This window comes from Protopterus annectens, chromosome 8.part0, assembly GCF_019279795.1.
Source record: "Protopterus annectens isolate FY-2018-M chromosome 8.part0, PAN1.0, whole genome shotgun sequence".
Classification (NCBI taxonomy): Eukaryota; Metazoa; Chordata; order Ceratodontiformes; family Protopteridae; genus Protopterus; species Protopterus annectens.
This window is the reverse complement of record NC_056741.1, coordinates 738622492-738649502: the sequence shown is the minus strand read 5'-3', so window position 1 is coordinate 738649502 and position 27011 is coordinate 738622492. Positions and strand designations below refer to the sequence as shown.

Sequence of the window (27011 nt, the reverse complement as noted above, 5' to 3'; positions counted from 1 at the left end):
TTATACACACTACACTAACCACAGTTGTCATTTCTATTTTCATATTGGCTAGCTGTAGACACTCTGGACTTTCTTATCACTGGGTATACTATATTAGTGGATGAGGGTTGTGTTATCCATGTGGCACTATTTCAGTTAACTGTGGGTAGTGAGTTGTTAACAGAACAAATGGACAGAACTCACCCATTTCTTTATTCTTGGATCAGTGGCATGGAATTTCTGTGTGCTGTGGTCATTCCCCAGAAAAATAAACAGTAGCAGTTTCACTTAACAGACATCTCAATAGGCTTCTTTAACTGTATGTAATTTAATCAATTGCACAACTTTTTTTCATTAGTACTAAGTGTGAATGTGATATAATGGGATTAGATTGCATAGAACTGATGTTTTAGAATATATTGAACAAAAATATACATATCAAGATTTTATACAGCTGTAAATACTGATTCAATCAAACTGAAGAAAATGTGCAGTAAATGCAGATTGCCGTTATTTCATTTACTATTGGCTGAGCTGTTGAACCTCTTACTCAGAATATTACAGAAAATAAAAGCATTATCAGGTTTGATCTTAGCCAGAATATAAAAAAATAAAATAAAATCTCTCTCTCCCTACTTGTGGATGATAATTATTTATTTAATTATCTGATTAATCTGTTGTATGTTTCTTGTTTTGTGTGCAAGGGGCATATGATTTGAAAACAGCCCAAAGGTAATCTTTATCCTCCACAGCACAGATGGATTTTCTTTGGATGTGGTGTGAGTTTCAATGCTGTTTCAATGAATGTGAGTTTCAAGAGCAGAGAAGTTTTAATAAAAACTAAACTAATGTCTTACTGCCTTTACCGGTTAGGGGTCACCACAGTGGAACTCCAGTCCGCTAATGATTGGCAGTGGATTTTTATTATGGTGCCGAGGTGCCAGCCCGATGCCCAACCTTCAAAGAAGGCACACCCATTCACGTACGCACCTACCTGCATGTCTTTAAACATCACTCAACCACCAGGAGGAGATGCAGACTCCACACAGAAGGCACTCCTGCGGAGAATCGAACCGGAAAACCTCTTGCTGTGAGGCAAAAATGCTAACAGCGGCACCACCGCAGCCAGAAGAGAAATGCTATTTTCATTGTGAGACAGTATTGCTTTGTTTGGCAGATGTCTATTAGTGTTTGTGCATTGTGCTATAAAATGTAAAAATAAAATCCAAATAATCATTGTAGAAGTAAAGCAGCATGCACATTAGTGTTTATGGTAAATGGGGCAAAATAGCCAGGTAATGGGACATTGAAATGGCTGCAGGGGGACTTTGGTACCATATTTTGGTTGTCTGTTCTTCAGTTTGTGTTTGAAAGTTAGTATCCCACAATTCCATTGGAGTGCGTGTGGTTACGTAATTATGTATGCACATTTTATGTTAATCAGCATATAGATTTGTACCTATTTTTTATGGGCCTTTTCCAGATTTTTGATCTTTCCAGGTTGAGAGGTATGCTGTGGGGCCAGGGTCAAGAGTTCAGCTCCATTCTCTACATTGGAGCCAGTTGGGTGAGCACATGATACTGATTTCTCACATGTGTTCTCAGATCTGAGGAGTGCCAGATCTGGTTTCTCAGCTTCAGCCTTGGCTTATGACACAATAGAGAAGAGAGGGAAGCTTAAGCAGTGACACTGGATCCCTCTCTTTCCCAAGCTTCTGGGCATGCAGATTTGCACCAGCTAATTCCCTAGGTCTCCAGGTTTTCCTGCATTCAGGGCCTCTTGTTTCGTCTGTGTCTCCTCCCTATTTTGCTGTCAGAAAAGGACATGGTAAGAGCAAGCGAAAGAGGAAGCACTTTGATTCCCTTGATGAATCCCACACCGAGAACACTGGCCTCGATGAAGGGGAGAACTCCCCCAAATACCCCCTCCCTACAGTGATAGCTCTTCTGATGATTTGTTGTAGTTATAGAAACAGAGTGGGAATGGATCACAGATGCCCCTTCCTCAGAGGAGTCATTGTTTAAGGAAGCCTCCAGCACTGGCCCATTTCCATCCTGGTTGATCCCCCCTCCAGATACTCTTATAAGCCTGGTGTCATGGAGGGCTTGGAGAGAGGCCAGTGTGGTGGAGCCAGTTTTTGGAAACTGGATAGGATATTTGCCCCCACCCATGAACAGACCCAGGTGGAGTAAGGGCCCAGATGTTGATGCTATTGTGGTTGTGGCTGCCATGAAAAAAGATTTCTCTGAAGAGAGTTCATCATTTCATCCTCCCAACAAGGAGTCACAGGCTCTGGACCACTAAAGAAAGCACCTATACATTACTGCAATGTTTGCTTCATGTGCGTTCGACTGTCTTACCCATTTGATGAGACTTCAGAGAGACCCAGTGGCTGAAGTGAAAAAGATGTTGAAGATTCAACAGCCTCCCGAGACACAGAATACTCTGCAGGCTCAGTTGTTGATCATGCAGTCTATCTCAAATGTTTCCTTGACGCTGTTGTCTAATGCAGCAGATGGGATATTAAACACCAGCATCTCCATATGCCATCATGCCTGGATGCACATGTGAAATTTTGTGGACTGCTTTAAGGCATCATTCATCAATGCTCTGTTTGACGGTTCTTCCCTTTTTGGTCCAAGGAAGATTATGTCTGCCATTGGAGTGCATTTTGCCACTCCTCAGTGGTGCTTCTCTAGAAATCAGAACAGGGGCAAGCACCTCTTTTTCCATAAAGGCCAGCAGCCTTTCCAGAACACTCCTGTGGAAGGTTACCCTGCGGTAAAGGAGGTAACCATAGTGGACACTGCCTACATGGGAGAGATAGTCTGCAGAACTAGGTCTTCCACAGAACTTTCTTTGGGAGGCCTTTTCAGTGCTCTTCAATGGTTGCCCATCTGCTGTACTCTGGAGGTAATTGGGGGGAGGTCGCTTGGCTGTCCAGCCAAAAGCTTGGGAGACAATCACCTCAAATGCACAGGAATCAAAGAAAAACAAGGACTTCAGTCCACTAACTCATAAAACAAGCCACCCTGGTGGAATCACAAAATCAATAGGCTGCATAGCAGGAGGAAGAAAATCATGGCAAAAATTAAGAGGTGCGGCATCCAGCAGGATAAAAACACTCTCATCAAACTAAACAAACAACTCAGAAGACAAATAAAGTGTACCAAAGCCAAATTCGAGGTAAGTTTCAGCTCCAACTTTACCCCTCTCTCCCCCTCAACCTTCCCTCAGGAAATATCAAATATAACTCCCCCTACAATCACTAGGGAACAGGTCCTTAATGCCCTCTCTAAAACCAAGAACATTGCATCAATAGACAATATCCCAGGATGTCTTCTAAATAGCATGAAACATGTCCTATCAGTGCCTCTGGAATTACTATTTAAACTGTAGCCTTATGAATGGAGAAAGGCAACAGTCATCCCTCTGCACAAAAGTGGGACATCTACAGACCCTGGAAATGACAGACCCATAAATCTCACTAGTCTTATATGTAAAACTATGGAATAAATTATCATGGAGATGATCAATAAAGATATAATAAACCTCCAGACACTGGACCCAACACAATTTGGTTTCTCATCAAGGCCCGATCATGCCTCCTCAACCAAGTGGACTTTTTTGAGAAGGTCACCAAAGCAATGGATGAAGGCAAAATCATTCACACTGCCTACCTTGACCTGGCCAAGGCATTTGACACAATACCCCACTTGGGCATTGTTGACAAACTCAAGAGGTTAGGTACAAACCTGTATGTCTCCCGGTGTATAGTCAACCAGCTCACAGACAGGACCCAGGAAGTTAGAATTGGAGAGCCCACCTCTACAGAGAGGCAAGTGACAAGTGGAGTCCTTCAAGGATCAGTCCTTGGAACGCTCTTGTTTGGCATTTACTTCTCAGAAGTCAGTGCCAATGTCAGTGGTCTCTGGCTGACTACATTTGCATATGGTTGCAAATTAGTAGCTGTCATTGAATCTCACACTGACACAAATGTTCTCCAGGAGGGGCTGACACAGACAAACAACTGGTGTCAGAGCCATGAACTAAAACTAAATGTCAGAAATGCATAATAGTATCCTTTTGGAAGTCATCCATCCCTGGTAACTATCATATTGAGAATACACCCCTTACAGTTGACCCAGTAGTTAGGGTCTGAGGGACACACATAGATAGTAATCTAGCCTTTGACCATCATGTGCCTACAGTGGTGAGAAAATCATTCTGTGTTGCGCAACTTGTAAACAAAGGAATGGCATCTGAGTCCAAGAAATTCATTGTTCCACTGTATTCAGCATTCATCAGACCTGTCATTGAGTACAATGCCTCCTTTGATATGTACCTAACTAGGCATATCCAACAACTGAAACATCCACAGAGGTTCCTCACTAAAAGAATACAGAGTGTAAGGAAAATGTCCTATGCAGACCGCCTCAAGGCCCTATCCCTGTATTCTGTCTCCTACAGGCTTTTGAGGGGAGATCTATGCCTGGCATAGAGGGCATTGTCAGACCCCATTCTGATGGACCTCCTGCATATCCACAAAACAAATAGCACCAGAATTACCCATTCTAAAGACTTAAACCTTGCCTTTGATATAAATAGGACCTTCTGGAGAGCTAGGTATGTATCCCAGAGATTACCCTGTCTGTGGAACAGGCTCCCAATCCATGTGAAACAGAGTTCCTCCCTAACTCAGTTCAAGTGTAACTTGGACCATTGGATGGGAAAACGAGAAGTCATCTCTGGTTTGGCACCTGTGTCGCTAACAGATGCAGGTAACCTGTAAATGGTTCATCTCTCAGGCCCATGCTTACACTTATCGAGGGTATCAGAACTTGTCAGAGATTTGGGACGCATAGCTAGACATAAAAAGGCCCTTGTGGTTGTTAGCTTAGTAAACACCTAGGAACCTATTTCTGGATCACAGCAAACTGAACCATTTCATCAAATAGACCAAATCCTGGATAGTCACAGTGCAATCCATTTTACCTGTCTTGAGGAAGGACAACTGGATGTGCTTAGTTGATCTCAAGGATGCCTACAATCGCATACAGATAGCAAGGTTCTCCAGAAGATTTCTGTAGTTTCAGCTAGAAGCCAGTCACTACCAATTTTGAGCTCTGCCCTTTGGTCTCACCACAGCTGCCCAGGTGTTCATCAAATACATAGCGGTAGTGGCAGCTTGGCTTAGGCTACAGGAATCACAGGTTTTTCCATACCTCGACAATTGGCTCCTCACCACTGAAATGAAAGCATCCCTGATCAAGGCTCAGTACCCTTTAATCTAGTTCTGTCTTTCCTTAGACATTACAGTGAATTATGAAAAGTCTAGCATGGAACTATTGCAGTAGTTGAATTTATTGGCTATAATTTGGATATGATCACTCAGAAAGCCAAGTTTCCATTATTATGATGGACTTCCCTTTACCTGCAGCCATCTGACATTCTTCAGGCTCCTAAACCTCCTACAGCTTCAATTCTCTGTCTTCTTAGGCATATGGCAGCATCTATGTGCTTCATTCCTCTAGCAAGATACCACATGAGAGTGTTACAGTAGACTATAGCAGTTCAGTGGCCTTATCTCACACATCTCATGGACTTCCCAGTGGTTTTGAAAGACATCTGTTGCTGCTATATTCGGTGGTGGTTGGAATCACCGCTGGTCATGGCAGAGAGACCTTTTTGTCTCCCCCCCCCCATCCCTAAGCCACAGTCACTATGGATGCTTCCCTTCTAGGATGGGGGTTAGGGAAATTTCAAAAGGAAGGCTATCCAGGGGACCTAGTCAAAATTCAAGGCCAGTCTTCACATCAGTGGCTTGGAAATGAGGATGGTCCTCCTAGCTTTCAGGCCTGTCAGGACCTTCTCCACAAGGTTTGATTGCCATCCAAATGGACAACTTGTCTGTGGTTTGGTATCTGAACAGTCAAGGAGGAGCTCATTCTTATCTCCTGTGTTGAAAGGCCATGAGGATTTGGCAGTGGGTGATGTCTTCTCAGTGGTTTCTGATCACATTGCATATCCCCAGGAAATCCAACACTCTGGCAGACAGATTGAACAGGAAAGACCTTCTGCAGTATGAGTGGCCCTGAATCTAAATGTAGTAGCCCAAATTTTCAGCCTCTAGGGCACTCCCTGCTACAATCTTTTTTGCCTCCCCAGTCACCAAAGGATGCTTGACAGTCACCATGTAACACTTTTCTGTATGACTATACCCAAGTCCCCTGTATACCTATCCCCCAATGCCCTTGATAATCAAATTTCTTCAGAAGACAGCCTGTTGCAGAACAGCAGTTATTTTCATTGCCCTGTTATGGCTCTAATAAGGTTGGTTCCCCTATATTTGGCCTCACCTGCTTCACCCTCCCTGGGTGCTAGATTCAGTTCTTTCAGGGCTACCTCTACTATACCTCCTTTCCCTCAAACTGACTGCACGCTTTCTCTAATTCCAGTGAGGGCCTGTATTACCAACCTGTCTGACACAATTATTCATATCCTTTTGTCATCCCAAAAACTTTCCATCAGGAAGGCTTATGTTAGTAAGTGAAAACATTTCTCTATTTTGGGCCTCTTCTAAAGGTTTGCATCCTTTTTTGGCTACTTTTGAAGCTTCCCTGGATTATTGGCTGGTCATTTTCATTCTGGTTTGAGTTACTCCACTATAAAGGTACAGCTGCCCACCATTTCCAGTTTCCACAGTGGCAGAGATAATATGCCTTTGGTGGCTATTAAGCAATCTGAAGCCTTCCTGAGGGGCACTTTTTTGTTATGCCCACTTATTCGAGATTTGGTCCTTCCTTGGCATCGTTCTCTGATGCTACAAGTGCTTGCTAGACTTCCCTTTGAACCTTCAGCTATGGTATCTTTAAAACTGTTGTCATGCAAGACCCTCTTTTTGGTGGCTTTTACTTCAGCCAGAAGGGTATCAGAACTTTAAGCATTGCCCTCTATGTCCTGTACTTGATATTTCATAAGGACAAAGTTACCCTTAGGACAAATTCTTCTTTTCTGCTAAAGGTCACTTCAGAATCTGCTTTGAACCAGCCCATTCACTTGCTAGTCTTCCTTGTAAGTTTCAATAATAAGGGAGAATATTTACTTCAGTTTTTGCATGTGCTTATAACTCAGGTACTATTTGAATAGAACAAAAGTTTTTGGGAATCTGACCAACTGTTTGTATCCTTTTTTAAGTCGAGGCTGAGTTAAGCCCCTTTTTCCAGACTGGTCCTATCCAAATGGCTCTTCAACTGCATTTCCTTTGTGCACTAATTGAAGAGAATGTCCTTACCTGTGAAGCCTAGAGGTCACTCTACTAGAACAGTGGCTACTTTGACTGACTTTTTCTCACAAGCCTCTGTTGATGATATTTGTGTTGCAGCTACCTGGTCTAGCATTCATGCCTTTGTCTCCCAGTACAAACTGGATATTCAGTCCAGGTCAAGAGCTTCATTTGGTTCCATTATTTTATGGGATGCTCTCTCCTAGTGCCTCCCTGTATTTTCTCTGGCAGGGGACTCTGTTCCACAGGTTGAAGCTGGATGGAAAAGAAAACACAAAATACAAAAGTTATGTCCTTACCATAACTATGGATCCATGTTGTCTTGTTCCATCTGGTTCAACCATCCCTCCTTCCATGCCTCCACCAAAATGGCACGGTTTTTAGCAAAGTGTTCCTAATTGGTCTTGCAGTCTGTTCTCTAAGCTGGCATCTAGGGGTCCTTATCTGTCACCCTGTACTTCTTACTACCTGTTTTATTAGCATGTGGTTCAGATTTGAAATTAGTTCAGGGGGTTGTCATGGGCAAACTCAGTCTGAGGAGAGGGTATGAGAGCAGGGTAATGCGGGTAGAGGAAGCAGAGCTCTCAGAATAAACATTCTGAAAATTGCTGGTGTTAAATCTGAGATGGATCCGATAACCCACATCTTGAACCAGACAGAAGAAGACAACATGAATCAATCATTATGGGAAAGTACTTAACTTTCATTTTTTTCTTCTTACGCACTCTACTTTTATATCCACTTTCTGGATTTTTTTAAACATTGCATATAATTGAAATGTATGCTCCTAAGATATTTACTTAATATATGTTACTAAAATGCTTCTCTTCCTATTTGGAGCTTTTCTCACCAGGCCTCCATAAAAAGGGATTATTTTCAAACCATTTGTAGTTTCCTGGTAAACAAATGTCAATAAATAAATTTGAATTCATTTGTATTCTTTCCTGGTGTGAGGCAGAAAATGGCACATGGAGCTCAGTGCTTTGCTCTGGTTAACAAATGCATGTATAAATAAATAGATAATGTATGAAATAATGCAGCTAGTTACAGACAGATCTAAGTGATGTATACCTCTGCTGGTAATGTAGTGTAATCATTGCAAAGAACTGCTAGCCCAAATAGTACACAACAGATGAATCATTTATGACAAGATGTGAACTCAAATATCACACACAGGAAGTACCAAGCCAAGTAAACCAGGCACAAGCAGTCATGTTATTAGGTTAACCTGAGATACTGAACTACTCTTTTATATTATTTGTCATGTTACCATGTTAATTCTGCCTAACCATGACTAGTTTGTTACAAACTGGAAAGAGGAAGTAACTGTATTAAATGCCTGGAACCTCTTACCATGGACCATAGACACGTCCCCTGACCCCATACTATTCAGAAGGGCCATAAATAGCCATCTAGTCAATCTACATATGTGCAGTTGTTTTCAATTCCTTATACGTTATACCTTATGTCCTTATGTCAGACACTGTTCTTCTCATAATGTTTTTATACCTGGATCCATGAAGAAACTTATTTATTTATCTGTGTGCTTATGTACTTACAAGTGTTAATCAGGAGTGCTCAGCTGGAAAGTCTCATTTTTATCCAAATTGTGAGGAGATATCTACATTACATAGTATTGGACCCATGAACACTAAAGCCAAAATATCTACAGCAAACAGATCAATGCATATCTGCACTGCCATTAAAAAAAATGTTGCAGTCCACATGCCCCTTGAGTGTCACAGAGATGTGGAAAAAAGGCATCATTGTGAGAAAGTGCAAGTGTTCTCACTCTTTATCTGTGGAATTCCAGTGTCAAAAACACAATAGTCAGAAGTCGCAAGTGGACACAAACCATTCTTCTTCTTCCTCAACACCATTTCCACAAAACCCACTATAGACAGCAGTCACAGAAACATAAAAGAAAGACCATAAATCATATGAAAAACAGTGGCGCTTGCTGTTACTATATTTTGACATTTCTGATAATACTGGACTTGACACAGGCCTTCCAAGATGGCTGCTGATTAACACCTCAACTTCAGATATACTAGTGTGAAAACAGAAACTAAGAAACTGCAGTCAGAGATAATGTCAACTTGAGTAAAATGTAGTTACTGGCTAGTAAGTACACTGCCTGGATGCATGCAAAGATAAAACTAAGAGAGACTGAAAAAGAATCAACTAGAAAAGGTGAAGATAAGACACTGACTGGGAAGAATCCTGCAGCTGTTTAGCAAAAAGCAGTTCAAGTTCCAGCTTTGGTGCAAGACATGACTTCCAGTAATCTAGAGGAAAAAAATAAGACAAATGTGTTCAGAAATGATTAAAATAAACAAGATATTAAAGTAGTATATCAACTCAAATAACGAAAGGCTGGAAAAAATGAAAGATGCTATAAACAGATATTCAGATGAGCTGATAACACTGCAAAAATCAGAGAATGAAATGAAGAAAAGGTTGATTACGTATGAGACTGCTCAAGAAGAGATGTTAGAAAAAATGTTTGAATTATAGGACAGAGCAAGTAGGGAAAATCTGAGATTATCTGTTGTACCAGAGAAACTAGAGAGAACAGGCTGTATTCATTTTATGAAAGCATGAACTGTTAATTGAAAGGGCACACTGTGTGTATGCTCAAAATATGGCTATGAGAGAGAGCAGCCAAGACCTTTATTACTAAAGAGGCAAACCTGCCAACAGAAAGAATTGATCCTGACAAAAATGTGGCAAAAGGACTAAGTATTAAAAGTTAGAGACAGTAGAGTGTTTGTGGAAAACCATTAGTCATTAGTCATTATACACCAGTCAGAAGAGAAACATTTATTCCAGTAATCACAGAATGTCAGGATGCAGGTGCAAGATTCTAGCTGCTGTATATTCCTGTCTTCAGAATATTTTTGTCCTGGAGGATCAAAGACAATTTTTGATGCAGAACAAGCTAAGGAGGAAATGTAAAATTTGTCCAACAAAAAATGAGCCATCAAGCCGAAGGGACTCAGCTTTTCATTCTTCTGATGATAAAGCAAATGGACAGACTTTGCCAGTGAAACCTTTTCCACTGTTCCAAAGGAAAAGGCTTGAGAGACAGAGAAAAACACTGGAGTTGATCAGAAGAATCAGGAACACAGTGGGATTGAACCAGAATCCGAGGTTGGAAAATGGAAATGAACAGGAAAAAGACCAGGAAAATTAGTAAAACAAATGTGGGACTACAAAGCATTTATCACATTTGTGAAGTACATCTGTATAAGAATAAGTAGAAATTAGATCTATTAAGTAGAAGTCATTTGTACCATTGACAAAAGTGCTCAAGTATATTTAATAAACTAGGGTCCATCGTTCTGGATTGTCTCTTCTGTATTTTTATTTTGTTTTCTTAGTTTGGTGTGTTACTTTGTAATAAGTAGAAAGACTGGACTTTTGTTGACTTTGTTAAACTTACGAGTAATTTGCCTCACTTCATGTCATTAATGTTTGGAATGCCTCTGATGGGAGAGGAGGAGGAAGGAAAATGTATCTGTAAGTGAAACAATTTATTTTCTTAACATTATTTGTATGAAATGTATATGCAATAAAATTGCATATTTTGTAGTAAAGTATTTCAGTTGTTTTGTATGTTTTTTTCCTTCATCTTTTCCTTCTTTCCTCTTTTTTGGTTTCAAGAAATGTAGGCATTACAGTGGAAAAAGAGAAGAAAAGCTAGTCAAAATCATTTTAAGTGGCTGTAATCTTGGGTTGTTGAGTTGGGATATGGAGTGTAAAGATACACAGATCATGGTATATGTAGAGCTGATATGTTTTATCTTACTTTTGCATAGGTGAATGTCTGGATTAAGACCCTTTGTGTAATCTACTAACAAATTTTAAGTGGAAGCAAGTGAATATGAGAACACCAAATATAATGAAAAATGTTCCTTTAGCAATAAATGTTTCAGCTTGTCTTTAGGCTGCAACAGAGGACTACATTTTTCTTTTTTTTCTTACTTTTCCATGGAAGCAAGCTGATAATAGGTCAGTAAAAGACAGAGTTCTTCAAAGCTAAAAGGTAATGATTTCTAAAAGTATGCAAATAGTTTTCACATCTGGGGAAGAGGGAATAATGATAAAAAGAATGGACAACAATCAGTTTAAGTAGAAGCACAGACAATAACATATGTCTTAGCATGGGTAACCTCAGTTTCAGTTAACCAGGGCCTGTGTTAACAGCTATTTGGCACAAATGTTCCTATTAGGAGGGTTGAACATCATTATTTGAAGCTGTACATAGTTATATGTGTTTGTATTAAGTTAATAGGCTATGGGGGTGTTTTGGGTGTGCATTAAAACAAAAGTCTTGTAAAATGTGACATAGGTTCCAATGTTGATGATGAGAAAAAATGTATAAAGGATTAGCCTGCCAAACGTTAATGGGTGCATGTATCACAAAAGCTTTAATTAGATGTTTAAAAAGCTGCCATGTATAATAGGTGGGAATAATGACTTCTTACTATAATGACAACACTTTCTATTTTATCTTGGAATATGAATGGTCTCAAAGGCATAGACAAAAAGGAAAAAATAATTATGTTAAGAAATGCGGAATGCAAATAGCAATACTACAGGAGACATTTTTGGAAATAACTGGACATTTAAATGTAATAAAGATGGAATTTCAGGATAGATATTCTGCAGAATATCAGGGACAACAGAAAAGAGGAGTACTTATACTAATTGCTAGATGTGCTCCAGTAGTGATAGAAGAGGAAACAAAAGATAATAATGACAGATTTATAGTTTTAAGAGGTTACTGGCAAGGGATGAGGATTACACTGGCATATATTTATATTCCACCTAAAACTGCTATTTTAGAGCTTAAAAACTTTTTGTGAAAAGTATCAGCTTTCAGCAGAGAATATCACGTATAGGTGGAGACTGGAATTTGATTTGCAACAATGAGGATGTATCTGATGGGCCTAGAATTGAAAGTATAACAAAACTAGGTAGTTTCTGAAAAAAATATGAAAATATTTGGTATGAAACATGAAATCAGTAGCTGGAACTCAGAGAAAATTTACATATTATTCTCCAAAGTACAATAACTGGGCTAGAGTTGATACAAAATTATATTTCTCATGAACACGTCCATTTAATTGAGAACTTAGATTCACATCCTGTAACAATTTCAGATCATGTGCCAATGAGTACTAAGATAAAATGCAGGGTAGTAAAGTAAAGATGAGGCATGGTGCTTTCCCACCCACCTGCTAAAAAGAGATGAATTTAAGAAATGGATAGTGGAAATTATCTGGAAGTTATTAGGGAAGATAGAAAGTACTCCACAAGTTATAATTCATGAGTGGAATAAAATGAAAGTGGAATTTAAAAACGGTAAAAATAAAATAAAAAAGGCCTAGTTAAGAAGTAATAAGAATTATTTTGAGGGGTTAACAAAGGTTAAAGTATTACACATAAGGAGAATCTCACAGAACAAGTGGAGGCACAATTGCAGAATGCTAAAGAGAATATAAGGGCGTGCCTGGATAATATGCATGAGTTTAGAAGTACTGTCATTAAGCAACTGTTTTTGATAACTCCAGAGCACAAAAGCATTTGGTACAATGACTTAGGCAACAGAAAGTAGAAGAGGTTGTTTTCAAACATAGGGAGCATGTAACAAGAAAAATAACCAAAGATCCTGTAGAGGTAGTAAAGATTTTAAGCAATTTTATGAAAATTTGTATAAAGCAGAGAAGTGGGGGAAATCAAGAAAAAGTGCAAATGGAAATATTTGTGGAAAACTTAAATATGCCAAAGTTAGAGGTAGATGAGGCTCAACAGTTAACAGTTAAGATAACAAGATATAAGAATGGTGATGTATGACTAATCTACAGGAAAGTCTCCAGGAAAATATTGTATTCTGGTAGAAGTTTGGAAGTCAGGAGACAAGAAATTGGTAAAAGTCTGGAAGGTTTTGTCTAACAGTATTTTGAAAGGAGGGGAGGCCACAACTTCCTGGAAAAAAAAACAGCTGTGATGGCTGTAATACCTTAAGATGGTAAAGACCCATCTGATCCAAATTCATATAGGCTCATTTCAGTTCTAAACCACGACTATAAAGTGTTTATGTCTGTTATGGTTAAAATAATGGCAAAGGTGATACCAAAACTGATAGCTATGGGCCAATGTGGTTTTGTGGAGGGGAGACAAACATTTGATAACATTAATAGAACAATGATGACCCAGAGAGAAGCAGAATGTAAGAAAATATCATTGTTATGGGTAGGTCTTGATGCAGAGAAGGCATGTGACAGAATAAGCTGAGATTGTATGAATAGGGCAATGGAAGCATTTGCATTTCTTGGTACAATAATAAGGTTAATTAGAAGGACATGTGAGAGACTGCAGGCAAAAATCAAAGTGGGAGGATTTCTACCTGATAAGTTGTGTCTGAACAGAGGAAACAGGCAGGGGTGTCCTCTTTCTCCTTTATTATTTGCATTATATTTAGAACCACTGGTAAAGAACATAAGGGACTCTGAAATTCAAGGATATAATTGGTATGATGTTCAATAAAAGTTGGTTTTAATTGCAGATGATATTATTTTGTACCTGATGGAGCCAGAAAAGGACATCTCAGTGTTGTGGAATATTTTGAGGCAGTTCTGTTTTTTTTTCAGGATATAAAATGAATGAAGATAAAACAAAGGCTATAGCTATAAACTGTGCACCCACACATGAATTGGTACAGTAGCACCCATATTTATGGGGACATGATAAAATGAAGTATTTAGGAGTATGGATTAAAAAGGATTTGGTTATGGCAGCTAAGGGTATGTAGGAAGAGACTAAATAAAAGGTAATACAAAAACTGAGAAACTGAAAGCTCTTGCGTATGGTATATGGATAGCAAGATACAAGCAGTAAAAATGTTTTTAGTCCCTTTGGTTTTATATATAGGTCAGACATATTTTTGTCAACCAGAGAAAAAGTTGCAGACAGTAATTTATAAAAAGTTGAAGGATTTTATTTAGAAGGGGGAGATGGCAAGGGTTAAGTGGGATAAATTGAACCCCCCCAAAAAAAATCAGGAGGTTTACCTCATTTGAAGGGATATTTTAGTGCTACACAGTTAAGGCTGTTAAACATGACAATTCAACGTGGGAAGGGCTGATGATGAAGCGGGGGGGGGGGTGTAATTTAAGAAATAAGGAAATAATGGGATTTTGGATGCAGATCCTTAAGGAAAATAATAACAGTCATGCAGAATATTATATTCATAAAGTAGCAGAAGGTATACCAAGAGCTAAGCCAACATGGGAATGGAGAAAGAAGATTCTGCTGATAAGGATGACTGCAGTTAAGGGTATAGAGAATAACCAAGAATATGCTGGAATTTACTAGAGGAAGCTGGCAAAGGAATCAAGGTATTGGAAACAATTAAAGAAAGAATGGTAATAAAATGGAAAGAGGCCAAGAAGACATTTGAATTGTAGGCTAGTGATTGCCTTCCCTATCACAGATCATTATTAGAGTATAGAGAAAGAGAAGGTGATATGAGATTCCTAAATGAAAGACCTGCACGTGTTGAGTTTTTAATTTAATTTACAACAGAAATTGCTGTTAAAATGGGGATAATTAGTAGGGCATATAAATATTGCACATTAACTACAGGAATCAATCAGAAGAGTTCAGAAAAGAGTGGGAAGAGAAAGATTAGAAATGCAGTTCACAAAGAAATAATGGGAGGACATGTGTCTGGCTCCCAAATATGCAACAAAGTCTAGAAGATTTATGATTTTTGCCTGAAAGTGTTTGCATAGATACTTGTATACCTCAAGCAGACTCCAAATACTTTTTCCTCAGGTAGATGGCAAATGTTGGAGGTGTGATGGGGAAGAAACAGTGGGAACATTTGTTCTGGGAGTGTAATGAGTTGGCAGACTTTAAAAAATTCCTGCAGAGTACTCTGTCAGGAATATTGGGGGAGCAAATGAGTATAACTAAGGAAATTATTTTTTTTAGTTGGAATACAGGATCTGAATTAATGCCTTTTTAAGTTTAATTCTGGTGGCTGCCAAAAAACTATTACTAGAAAATGGAAATCAAAATCTAAACCAACTGTACTAGAAGTAGTGAATATTCTAACAAGAGGTAAAAGAACAGGAAGTATGATCGCTAGAAAAGGGTAGGAGTAAATTACACAGAAATAAAGTGGAAATTGTGGGAACAATGCATACAGAAAAATGTTTTGGAGGATGAATGAGGTTTAAGGCAAGGCAGAAATGTAATAATTTATGTAACGTTGCTTAGATTATACATCACATATATTGTTATACATCCTATAATATTTGTAAATGTGAGTTTGTTAATATGCTTTGATTACTTTTATATAACTGTAAGTTTACCTGTGTTACAAGTGACGATTCAATAAATGTGTTTAAAAAATGCTGGACTTCACATAAGATACTTTGAATAAGCGGCTTGCTTCCGTCTGTAAATGTAAACACTGCCTTACAAATTTCCTTCCTGTTTTCTTCTTCTTCTTCTCCATCCTGTAAGTCTTCCTCACAGGTCTCCTTCTCACAGCACAGAAACATACCTATGTACGCTACTTCTTGTCTGAAAAAGAAAGAAAGACAGGCACTCTTTACTGAGACTATGAATAAGGGGCATATAGTCCACAGTGCTTATCAGGACCTCGATAAGACCTTTGTCACTTTACCCTGTGCTAGAATTACTGATAAATGCTCCCCACTCAACCTTAACCCACACCTAGTTTGCTGGATTGATAACTGGCTGTCTGAGGGATACCATACCGTGAAGGATGGAGGTATTTGTTGTAGACAGAGAAAAACTTTCATCAGTGGTTTCCTGTAGTGCTATGTCCCTGGTGCCCCCCCCCCCCCCCATTGGTATATATTTGACTTAAAAGCTAGTATCAAGAGACTATGCCTAACCAGGTTTGCTAAAAACTACAAACTGGGATAGTTATCAAATACTTTTCAGCAAGAGCCGGATCAAACAAATGCTTGGTGCATTAATAACGGGCTTAGCATCAACACCAAGAAGTGCAACATAGTTTCCTTTAGTAAATCAGACACCACTATTGCTTACCATATAGATAACATTCCTCTCAAATTTGACACAATCATCTGAGATTTTGGAATGTATGTTGATAACAAATACCATTTGACCACCTCATCTCTGTGGTAGTTAGAAAATCCTTCTGCTTTGCATAACTTATACCTTGTGGTAGCTCATCAGTTTTCAGACAAGTTATAGCTCCACTTTATTCATTCCTTATTAGGCTCTTCATTGAATATAATGCATCCTTAGGCAAGTAGCTCACCAATCATTTACTAGCTTAAGAGACCTCAGTGTTTCCTCAACAAAAATATCTCAGTACCTTCAGCTACTCTGATAGAGTAAAATCTGTGTCCCTCTACAGAGCATCAGTTAGACTTCTGAGGGGTGATTTCTGTTTAGGCTTCCATTCTTTGAGTTCTTTCTTTGAACTTTAGCTAAAAAGAACCAGTAGCAAAGCAAACACCCATTCTAAAGACCTAAACCTATACGACAATATTAACAACACCAAATGACATGATAGATACCTAGCCCAATGGGCATCTCATTACTGGGATAGGCTGCCTTTACCTGTCAAGCAGAGCATTTTCCCTGCAATCTTTGAAACCAGTATTGATGACTAGATGTGTGATGAAAAATGTTCACTGGTAGTATGTAGAGAAAGTCTGCCCAACAGGAACACTGTTAAGTCTCTCACCAATATTGTGTGATGTGGCTGAGCATAGGTTCATAGGTTCATAGGTGTGTACTAGGCTAATGGCGTGGAGCCTTTACAAGCCTAGCCCGTAGATGTGCCTTGGCATCGTGTCGCCCGAAGTTAGTTCCCAGTGTCTCTATCAAGTAGAGGTACTGGAGTGATCCCTGGGATGAACTTTCTATTTCCCATCCTCTCATCAAGATTTCTCTTGAAGAGGACCAGTGAGGAGCTCTGTTTGACATGTTTGGGAACTCTATTCCAGAGCATGGGCAATCTCTGGGTTATGAACCTGTCCCTCCAGCATGTTCTGTTGACTGTGGTAATGAGGTTAAGGTCTCGAGTGTGTGGTGCGGAGGAATTGGGATTTCTTTAGATGTAGCATTTTTAACAGAGCTGGGTCAGACATGGCTTTCTAAGTCAAGCAGAAATCACATTTTAGTAGATGATATGAGACAGAGAATAGCTGGAGTTTTTTAAGTCTGTCCATGTACAATGTGTTTAAGGCCTAGGATCCTCTTCATGAGGTACTTTTGTGGCCTTTCCAGCTGTTGCATGTGTCTAGTGAGGTACATGCCAAATGGGGCATTATACTCTATGATTAGCCTAATGAGGGAAGAATAGAGAGAGAGACGATGACCTCTTTCTTCCTGGATGCAAAACCCTTGGTAATGAGATGAGTCACATAGAAGGACTTACTGACCACAGTGGCAATGTGGTGGTCGAAGGAGAGGTTGCTGTCAACCTGTGTCCCCAGATCTCTTATAACACCTTCAGTGTTCAGTGGCCTCCCATCAATGCGGTAATTAGTGGGAACTGAGTTTTTCCCAAAAGGGATGACGACGCATTTTTTGGCATTAAGTTTAAGGCCATGGTTTCGACACCAGTCATTGGTCTCAGTGAGGCCTTTCTGTAGGATGCCTGCATCACTTGGGGAGTTAATGGTTCGCAGCTTGCAGTCATCTGTAAACTTGGTCAGCCAGAGTCCCTCCATGTTGGCCTGGACTTGTGAGAAGTAGATGCCAAACAGGAGAGGACCGATCCCTGTGGGACTCCACATGTGACTGGTTGGCAGTCTGAGTTGGAGTCCGCTACTTTCACACTGTGGGTTCTATCTGTGAGCCAATTTGCAACCCAGCTAGTGATATAGGGGTTGATGCGTAGTTTGGTGAGTTTATCAATAATTCCTGAGTGGGGAATGGTATCAAAGGCCTCGGCCAGATTGAGGTAGGCTGTATGAATTGCCTTGCCCTCATCCACAGCTCTGGTGACTGACTCAAAGAAGTCAACCAGGTTTAGCAGGCATGATCTACCTTTCACAAAACCAAATTGCGTGGGATCTAGAGTTTGGAGATCCCCTATATCCTTGTTAATTAGGTCCATGATGATGCGTTCCATGGCCTTACATATCAGACTCATCAGGCTAATAGGGCGATAATTCCCAGGGTCTGTTGTCGCTCCCCCTTTATGGAGAGGGATGACTAGGGACAAAGCCTGAGGTGAGGCTGTGATTGAACAGGGCACACAGATGTGGTGCCAGTTCACTTTGTAGTTCATGTAAAACACATCCAGGGATATTGTTGCGTCCCATGGAAGCTGTACTCTTGGCCTTGGACAATGCAGCTTTAACCTGTGCTGCAGTAATGCTGGGTGCCTGGCATTCCTCTTGTATTGTGATTGGTCCTTGGAGGGGAGGGATAAAGTTGGCACTGAATCTGTCAGCCAGTATGTTGGCAGTATCTGTTGGCTCAGTATAGAAAGTACCATTGTGCAGTACAGAGCAAACCTGGGTATTGCCGTGAAGATTTTCAATATAACTATACCCTCACCAAGAATGATGCCACAGTATAAGGACAAAATGATCAATTTTAACAATTGGCTAGATTATTGGTGTCATTCAAAGGGGATCCAGTGTCTGTCAGCCTGGGATGACATACTCGACAAGCCACGCTGCTTCGCCAGATACGTCTTGCACCTGTCACCCTTGGGCTTTCATATACTGGCAAAGGCTCTTGCCACCCCCATAGTGCCTTTTTTAGACAAGGCTCAGAAGACAAAACCACCACCATAGACAACATCAGTAACAAAAAGTAAGGGTAATACTACTCAACACCACAAGTCTAAACCTAAAGATGCACACACTTGAGGCTCTCCTCAGCATGGAGAAAATTGATATCTGTGCGGTGACATAAACCTGGTTCAAGGCTCCAGAAAGCACTCCAGCATTATCATGATATAACTCATACCACTCTTTTCGGCCCCAGAACATGGACCGAAATACTAAAGGCGGGGGAGTATCCTTCTTTATCAAGGATAACACACCTCTAGGTTAGTGGCACTACATGAGGCGGAGGAGACCATCCAGGTGCAACTAACTGTAGGTAAAACCGCTTTTCAGTTTATAGCTTGCTATAGATCACCTTCCCTGACTCAGGACCCCCACTCGGCATTCCTGAGAACATTGGAAAACATAAAGGTCCAACCAAACACCATGATATTGGGGATCTTCAACTACCCAAACATTGGCTGGGAAAACTACTCAAGCCCCAGCTCATTGGCTCAACGGTTCCTTGAGTTTATAAACTCAAATGCCCTGGAACAACTGGTTAACACACCCACTAGAGGGGACAACATATTGGACTTGGTCATCACCAACATGGGGGCCAAATGCTCTATACCTGAGGTAAACCCATCGTTGGTAAAATCAGACCATAAACTAATCACATTGGACATCCATATCCTGACCACACCCCCGGTCAAGATAACCACTGTGAAAAATTTCTCAAAAGTAAACTTCACACTCCTCAAGACCAAGGTGGTAAGCTTCAAAGCACCAGAGCACACGGAAAATGAAACTCAAACCGCAGAATCCTTTACAATTGCACTCTGTAAGCACCTGCTGAAATGCATGGATAATGCCATCCCAAGTAAAACCAAGACTCACGCCTCTAAAAACAGGAGACCAGTCTGGTGGACCCCTGCCATAAATAAACTATACAACAAAAGGAAAAAACTATTGCACGAGAGGGCAAAATCCCAAAAAGCAAGGGCATCCCTGATCATTACTAGTAAGAAACTTAGATCCCTCATAAAATCATTTAAAGCCTGCTTTGAAAAGAGAATTGCCAAAGACTCTAAGGACAATCACAAGGCATTCTTTAGCTACGTCAATAATCTGGGAGGCAACTCTCAGATATGCTTTGAGCTGGTGCAAAATGGCATAAAATTCACTGAACCCACAGACATAGCCAACATCCTGGCGGACAGGTTCAGTGCAAACTTTACCCCCCCCCCTTCCCCACCAAAAGTACCGGTGTCTATCCCAGAAGAATGCAATCCCCCGGACATCACAGACATACAGGTGAAAGCTGCTCTCGCCAAGGTAAAAAACACGGCATCAATGGGACCGGATGGTATCCCGGGCTGTGTAATACACAAACTCCAAAATTAACTAAATCCACACATAAACTCACTTTTCCAACTCAGCCTAACCACAGGCTATGTACCCAAAGAATGGCGTACAGCAACAGTGATCCCACTCCACAAAGGTGGCACCACAACGGATCCAGGGAACTATCACCCTATAAGCTTGACAAGCCTGGTCTGCAAGGCTATGGAGCGCATTATTATGGATCTCATAAACAAAGACATTGGGAACCTCCAGACACTGGACCCTACCCAGTTCGGCTTCTATAAGGGCAGATCACGTCTCTTAAACCTAGTTGACTTCTTCAAGACAGTAACCAAAGCCATCGATGAGGGAAAGGTGGTCCACAAAGCCTATCTGGACCTAGCAAAGGCCTTCCACACAATACCCCACTCTGGTATCATAAACAAGCTTACTAGCCTAAATATTAACCCATATGTCACTAGATGGGTCGCAAACTGGCTCAAGGATAGAACTCACATGGTCAGAGTCGCGGGTGCCATGTCAGATTCTAAGCCAGTTACAAGTGGTGTCCCACAGGGCTCAGTCCTGGGACCTCTCTTGTTCGGTATATACTTCTCTGAAGTACAGGCAAACATAGGAGGACTATGGCTTACCAAGTTCGCAGATGACTGCAAACTAGGAGTCATATTCGACTCACCGGCTGACACAAGCATCCTCCAGAAGGGCCTTACAGAGACGGATACCTGTTGTCAGAACCATGGCCTCAAGCTAAATGCCAAAAAATTCATAGTCATCCCCTTTGGGAAAAACAAAGTACCCACAAACTACAACATAGGAAGGAATCCACTAAGTACGGAAGAGATAATTAGAGACCTGGGGACCCAAGTAGATAGTAACCTCACCTTTGACAATCACATTGCCAAAGTGGTTAGAAAAACCTTCTATATAGCCCACCTAATCACGAAATGGTTCACATCTAGATCTAGAGAGGTCATCGTGCCCCTCTACTCATCACTGATTAGGCCCATAATTGAGTACAATGCCCAATTTGAGATGTACCTCACTCGACACTTGCAACAGCTGGAGATACCCCAGAAATACCTCATCAAGAGGATAGTGGGCCTCAAACAGATGCCCTATGCAGCACGACTTAAGAAACTCCAACTCTACTCCATTGCCTACCGCCTACTCAGAGGCGATCTCTGCCTGACATACAAGGCCATGGCTAACCCAGAATTGTTAGACATGCTCCATCTCAAGAAAAACAAATCCATTAGAGCTACACGCTCCAGGGATTTTAACCTTAGCACAACAATAAACAGGTCATGCTGGAGGGACAGATTCATATCCCAAAGGCTTCCCTCGCTCTGGAATAGAATCCCGCCTGGTCCATGTAAGACAGAGCCCCTCATTGACCCTCTTCAAGAGAAATCTTGACAAGTGGATGGGAAATTGTAAGTTTACTCCCGGGATCACTTCATTAGCCCTGCTGGACAGATTCTTAGGAATCTAGCCTAAAAGGGTGGCGAAAGCCAACACATTCCAGCTAGACTTGTAAATGCCCTAGGGCAGATAGCCTAGTATATACCTATGAACCTAAGGCTTTGTGGTTGTTTTTAGTGTCTGCCACAATTCTGCCTTCCTAGCTGGCTTTAGAGGTTTTGATGAGGGATGTCAACTTTTTGTTGAGGCTAATAAGGGAGTTTTTCCAGTCTAAGAACTTCACCTTTTTCTACAACAGTTTCTTCCTTCTGTTGCAGAGTTTATTAATGGTAGGGGACCACCAGATTTGCTTCCTTTTTTTGGAGGAGAGCGTCTTGGTTCTGTTGGGTATGGTTAGTTCCATGCATTTATGTACGTGTTCGTACAGTGCATTGATGTATGATTCGGCCGTCATGCATCTATTTTCCATTGACATAGGTGCCGTGAAGTTAGCCACCTCTGTTTTTAGGAGCCCAAAGTCAGCTTTGGAGAAGTTTTTCATGGTGGTTACCTTTGCAGGGGGTGTGGGTGAGATGTGGATTTCCATGGTATTTAGTTTGTGGTCGGATCTTACCAGGAAGGAATTGACTATTGGTGTAGAGCAATGGTTGCCCATGTTAGTAATAACCATGTCAAGGATGTTGGTTCCTCTATTAGGGGTAAGAATAAGCTGGTCTAGGACATTGAAGTTGATGAATTCCAAGAAGAGTTGGGCCAGTGTATCGGTGCATGAGTAGTTTTCCCAGTTGATGATGGGGTAGTTGAAGTCACCTAGTATGAGAGTGTTGGGCTGGACTCTAATAGTTTCCAGGCTGCTTAGGAACATGGAGTGAGAGTCTTGGGACATAGTTGGGGACCTGTAGCAGGCTATGACCTGAATCAATGTCTTACCCAATGTTAGTAGTACTTGAAGTATTTCAGATGCGTTATGCTGGGCTACTATTCTGGAGGTATGCATATCCTTTATGAATATGGAGATACCACCGCCTTTGGAGCTTCGAACCATGTTCTGGGGCTGAAAGGTGTGGAATGAGTTATAGTCTGGTAGTGCAGGGCTGCTTTCGCTACTTTAAACCAGGTCTCCGTTACACCACAAATGTCGATGTTCTCCATTTTGAGGAGTGCTTCGAGCAAGTGCATCTTGAAATTTAGACTTCTAACATTGAGCAGCATGACCCTTAGATTGCATTTATTTATAGATGTTATGGTGGTAATTTAGTCTTTGGAACATCGCCTAAAAAGGCACTATAGGGGTGGCAAGAGCCTTAGCCAGTATCTGGAAACTCAGGGGTGACAGATGCAGGCCATCTCTGGCAAAGCATCAAGGTCTGTCAATCATATCATCCTGAGCAGACAGATATTGGATCCCCTTAGAATGACACCAGAAATGTAACCAATAGTTGAAGTCAATCATTTTCTGCTTGTACTTTGGTATCATTCTGGGTGACGGTAGGATGCTGCTCAGTGCTAGGGTCATACCTGCCTGGGCCACATAATCTGAGAGCTCCTCCATGTCTCTTTTCATGTAGTCCAGGGAGGTGCGTCTCAGGTCATTCACACCCACATGGACAGTGACAGAGTCATACTTGTACTTGTTGTGAAGTGACCTGAGTGCATGTGTTATGTGTCGGATTCTGGTACCTGATAGACAGCTGACTGTCACCTTCTCCTTATTCAACCTAGTGAGTGAGACAGTGTGCCTCACTATCGAGTCACCTATGATTAGTGTATTGGGCAAGCTATTTACCCTTAGGGGCTTAGGTTGAGGGGCACACTGTGTAGGTTGGTCGAGTGCGTTTCTGCCTTGGAGATCTCTGCTGTTTGGGTAGATTTCTGTTGAGAGCCTATACGAAGGTGGGTGTGTGGTTTGTGCTTTTAAGTGAGAGCTGTGATGGTGGGTGTTCTGGAGGGCTGTGTGTTGCGTGTGGTGTGGTGCAGGTGTTGACCTTCTCGTCTTGCCCAGCTATTCCGGCCTTGGCTTGAGAGTGCATGGCTTCCAATTTGGATATATAAGTGCATCTCTCACAAGTCTGAGTGTTGGGAGGTAAGAGGAGAGGGTTGTCTGTGTACATGAGGCAGTTGCTACACTGCCTCAGAATGCCCAAGTAAACCATGTTAATAGGGGAAAGCACAGGGAACTGACCTTTAGACATGCCAGGAGGGACGGTCATTATTACTAAGTACTGGAGCTGTTTCCATATATATTCCTTTTACAAGAAAAATGTCACTCAAAGTGTCTGAGTCTGTACAGAGCAATGCCAAACATTTGAGGGGAAACTAATATGTATGATGGTCTTCTGTGGCTTTAAGCTTAGTACAAACCAGTGAACCTCTAAAGAAAATGTAGTATGTCAGGGTGATCTAGAAATAGTAAACTGGTAAGTAAGGGAAACAGGAAAGGACCGAAAACAGAGCCCTAAAATAACTCTTGCAGCAAGTGAGAGAGTTCTCTAGAAAGAAAGGGTGTTATAAGTGCCATGAAGGAATAGTCTGACAGATATTTACTGAATTAGGCTATTGTGGTAGGGTGGCAGCTGCATTTCTGACGTTCACATAGTACAAGATAGTAGGAAATGAAAGTTTTATGCATAGATAGAAGTTTCCATGATTTTGGTTTAGCAGTATAGCTAATTCAGCTTGGAAAATGTCCTGAAAATTCATAGCCAGCTACAAAGAAGTCATATTTGTCAAGGTGCTTCTAAAGAAAGGAGTTAACATTTGACTCTAGAATCTTGAAGAAATGGAATCAGTACAGTCACATGATGGGTACATCATGCCTGTGTATGTGAGGGACAGCAGCATGAAACATAAGAGAAGCTACACAAGTTGAGGAAGCTAATAAAGTAAAGGGGTGTTTAGATTTTTAGGTATTAATGAAGTATTTTTTTCATGTGGTTTTGGCCTGTTAAGAGGATGACTAAGACATCACAGTGGTGTTTCTGAGGTGTAGCCAAACATTCAACCTATGCTGTACTGACAAGGTCAGAAAATGGTTTGGCTTTATTGGCCTGAATGTACCCATAAAGTCTTAAAAAGTAAAATGTCATGGGCATTTAGATGACATTTAGCTGAAACACATGTATGTCCTTAAGGGGTGGGTCATTTGCATATTTCCTATAGGCCTCCCCTTTGAAGGATTTAAGATGTTAGACAGTGAAGACTAGCTTGGCTGGCACTTTCTTGTATTTTTTGCTGAATGATTTGTCTGTGTGCCCTTTTTGTCCTTTAATTTGACTTTTCATGTACAAGAATTTATGACTATGTCTGTAGTATTAAAAAGGGAAATGTTGGTTTGAGTCCCAAAAATGGTTGCTGGGAGAATAATTGAAATATCATTGATTAATATGATAGCTGATTTTAAAGACTGACAATTTCCTAGGCTTAAATGAGTTTGTTTCATTTTCCAATGTTTTAAAATTGATGGCAACTAAAATGTGAACATTTTAGATTGTTATTTGTGTTTGTGGTTTGTTAGTATTTGTCTACTTATATACCAGATTTATTAAGAAATGTGATGTTAATTTGGATCATTGATCAATGTTTTGATTTTTCATTTTGGAGATGTCTTAACATGTCACATGAAAGGACGAAACAATCCCCCGGATTCCCAAAAGCCTGCATGGAGTGCAAGATGAGTGCAATAGCTCACGCAGGCAATATGTCTGCCATGTGATCCAGGAACAGCCAGCCAGCAGGCACGTGCACGAGAGCTCCAGCACTAATCTCGCATCCCGGACTAAGCCCTGGTATGCAAATCACCTCATTTGCTGGAGGAATCCATGCAAATGAGCTGATATTGCAATCCAGAAAGCTTGCAATAGTACGTGCAAGACAAGTGCAATCTGCAGAAATGTACTCGGTTACTAACCGAGTACATTTCTGCAAACTCCAAAACGGAGCTGTGTTGTTCTTCTTCTTTCGGCTTTTCCCGGTTAGGGGTCGCCACAGCGGAACTCCGGTCCGCTAATGATTGACAGTAGATTTTTATGGTGCCGAGGTGCTAGCTTGACGCCCAACCTTTAACGAAGGCACGCCCATTTACACGTGTCTTTTGAATGCCACTCGACCACGGGGAGGACATGCAGACTCCACACAGAAGGCACTCCAGCCAAGAATTAAACGGGAGAACTTCTTGATGTCAGGCGACAACGCCACCACTGCACCACCGGAGCTATGAAAGCACCAAATAAAGGCTGTATATTATTGAAGAAGAATGCCAATGGCCAAGTAGAAGGCCATTGGCACTGCAAACCATAAAAAAATAAAATAAAATAAAACATTTTTTTTTTTGCCGATCTCGGCTGTGTAAGCATAGGGCAGCATCTCGCAAATGGGATTGAGGGTAAAATAATAAAATAAATTGAAAATGAGCATTCTAACAAAAATCAGTATTCTGCCATGCAAGTCAATGGCAGGCAAAGGACAACTTGGCCAGTGAGTTGTGGTTGCTAAGGGGGGAGGCTCAGTGTGGGACATGTAACTATGCATTAGTAGGCAATCCTATGCAAATGAGGGAAAGGTTAGTGAATCCCAGATTGCCCCAGGGTGTGAGGCAGGTCCCAAGAGTATAAGAGTATAAATAGCTGTGTTCAAGACTAGGATATAGGTGACATCATGGGGAGGTGTCAGGCATACTGTAAGTGGATTGGAGACCTGTGGCTCGAGATTGCTCCTAGGTTTGCACAGCTAAGCTAGGGGTGCATCTAAACCTGCCTAGCGCTCTTTACAAAGTGTAAGCAGATGTGCGTGCCATGCACCGGGTTTTACAGGAAGAAAAAGAAGTTAAACTAGGAAATAGCAGCTCTGTACACATATGAGCACTCCGTTTGCGCGGCGTGCACACAGGCTTAAACAGGGAGGCAATGGGAAGGGAAAACAGCAGTAGGAAGGTAATCAAGGAGAACTAGCTTAGCTGACAGGTGAAATGTACCAGAATCAACCAATCACACAGGCAGCAGACCAGCCCAGCCCAGCACACCACTATAAACTATGCAAACACCTTTCCCCCTTGGGTTTCCCAAAAACTCTGCACCACCAGTGTATACAGACGAGGAAACTTTACAAAACGAAAGCAAGAGAAAAAATGTTAGGGGCTGCTTTTGCTATCATAAAC

The 27011-nt window shown here is 41.1% G+C and overlaps 1 protein-coding gene across 2 annotated transcripts in view; it reads left to right on the top strand.

Annotated features, from left to right (window-relative positions):
* LOC122809011 (synaptophysin) overlaps window positions 1–27011 on the top strand; it is a 1240178-nt gene that overhangs the window by 1094142 nt on the left and 119025 nt on the right. The gene's annotated exons all lie outside the window — the stretch shown is intronic.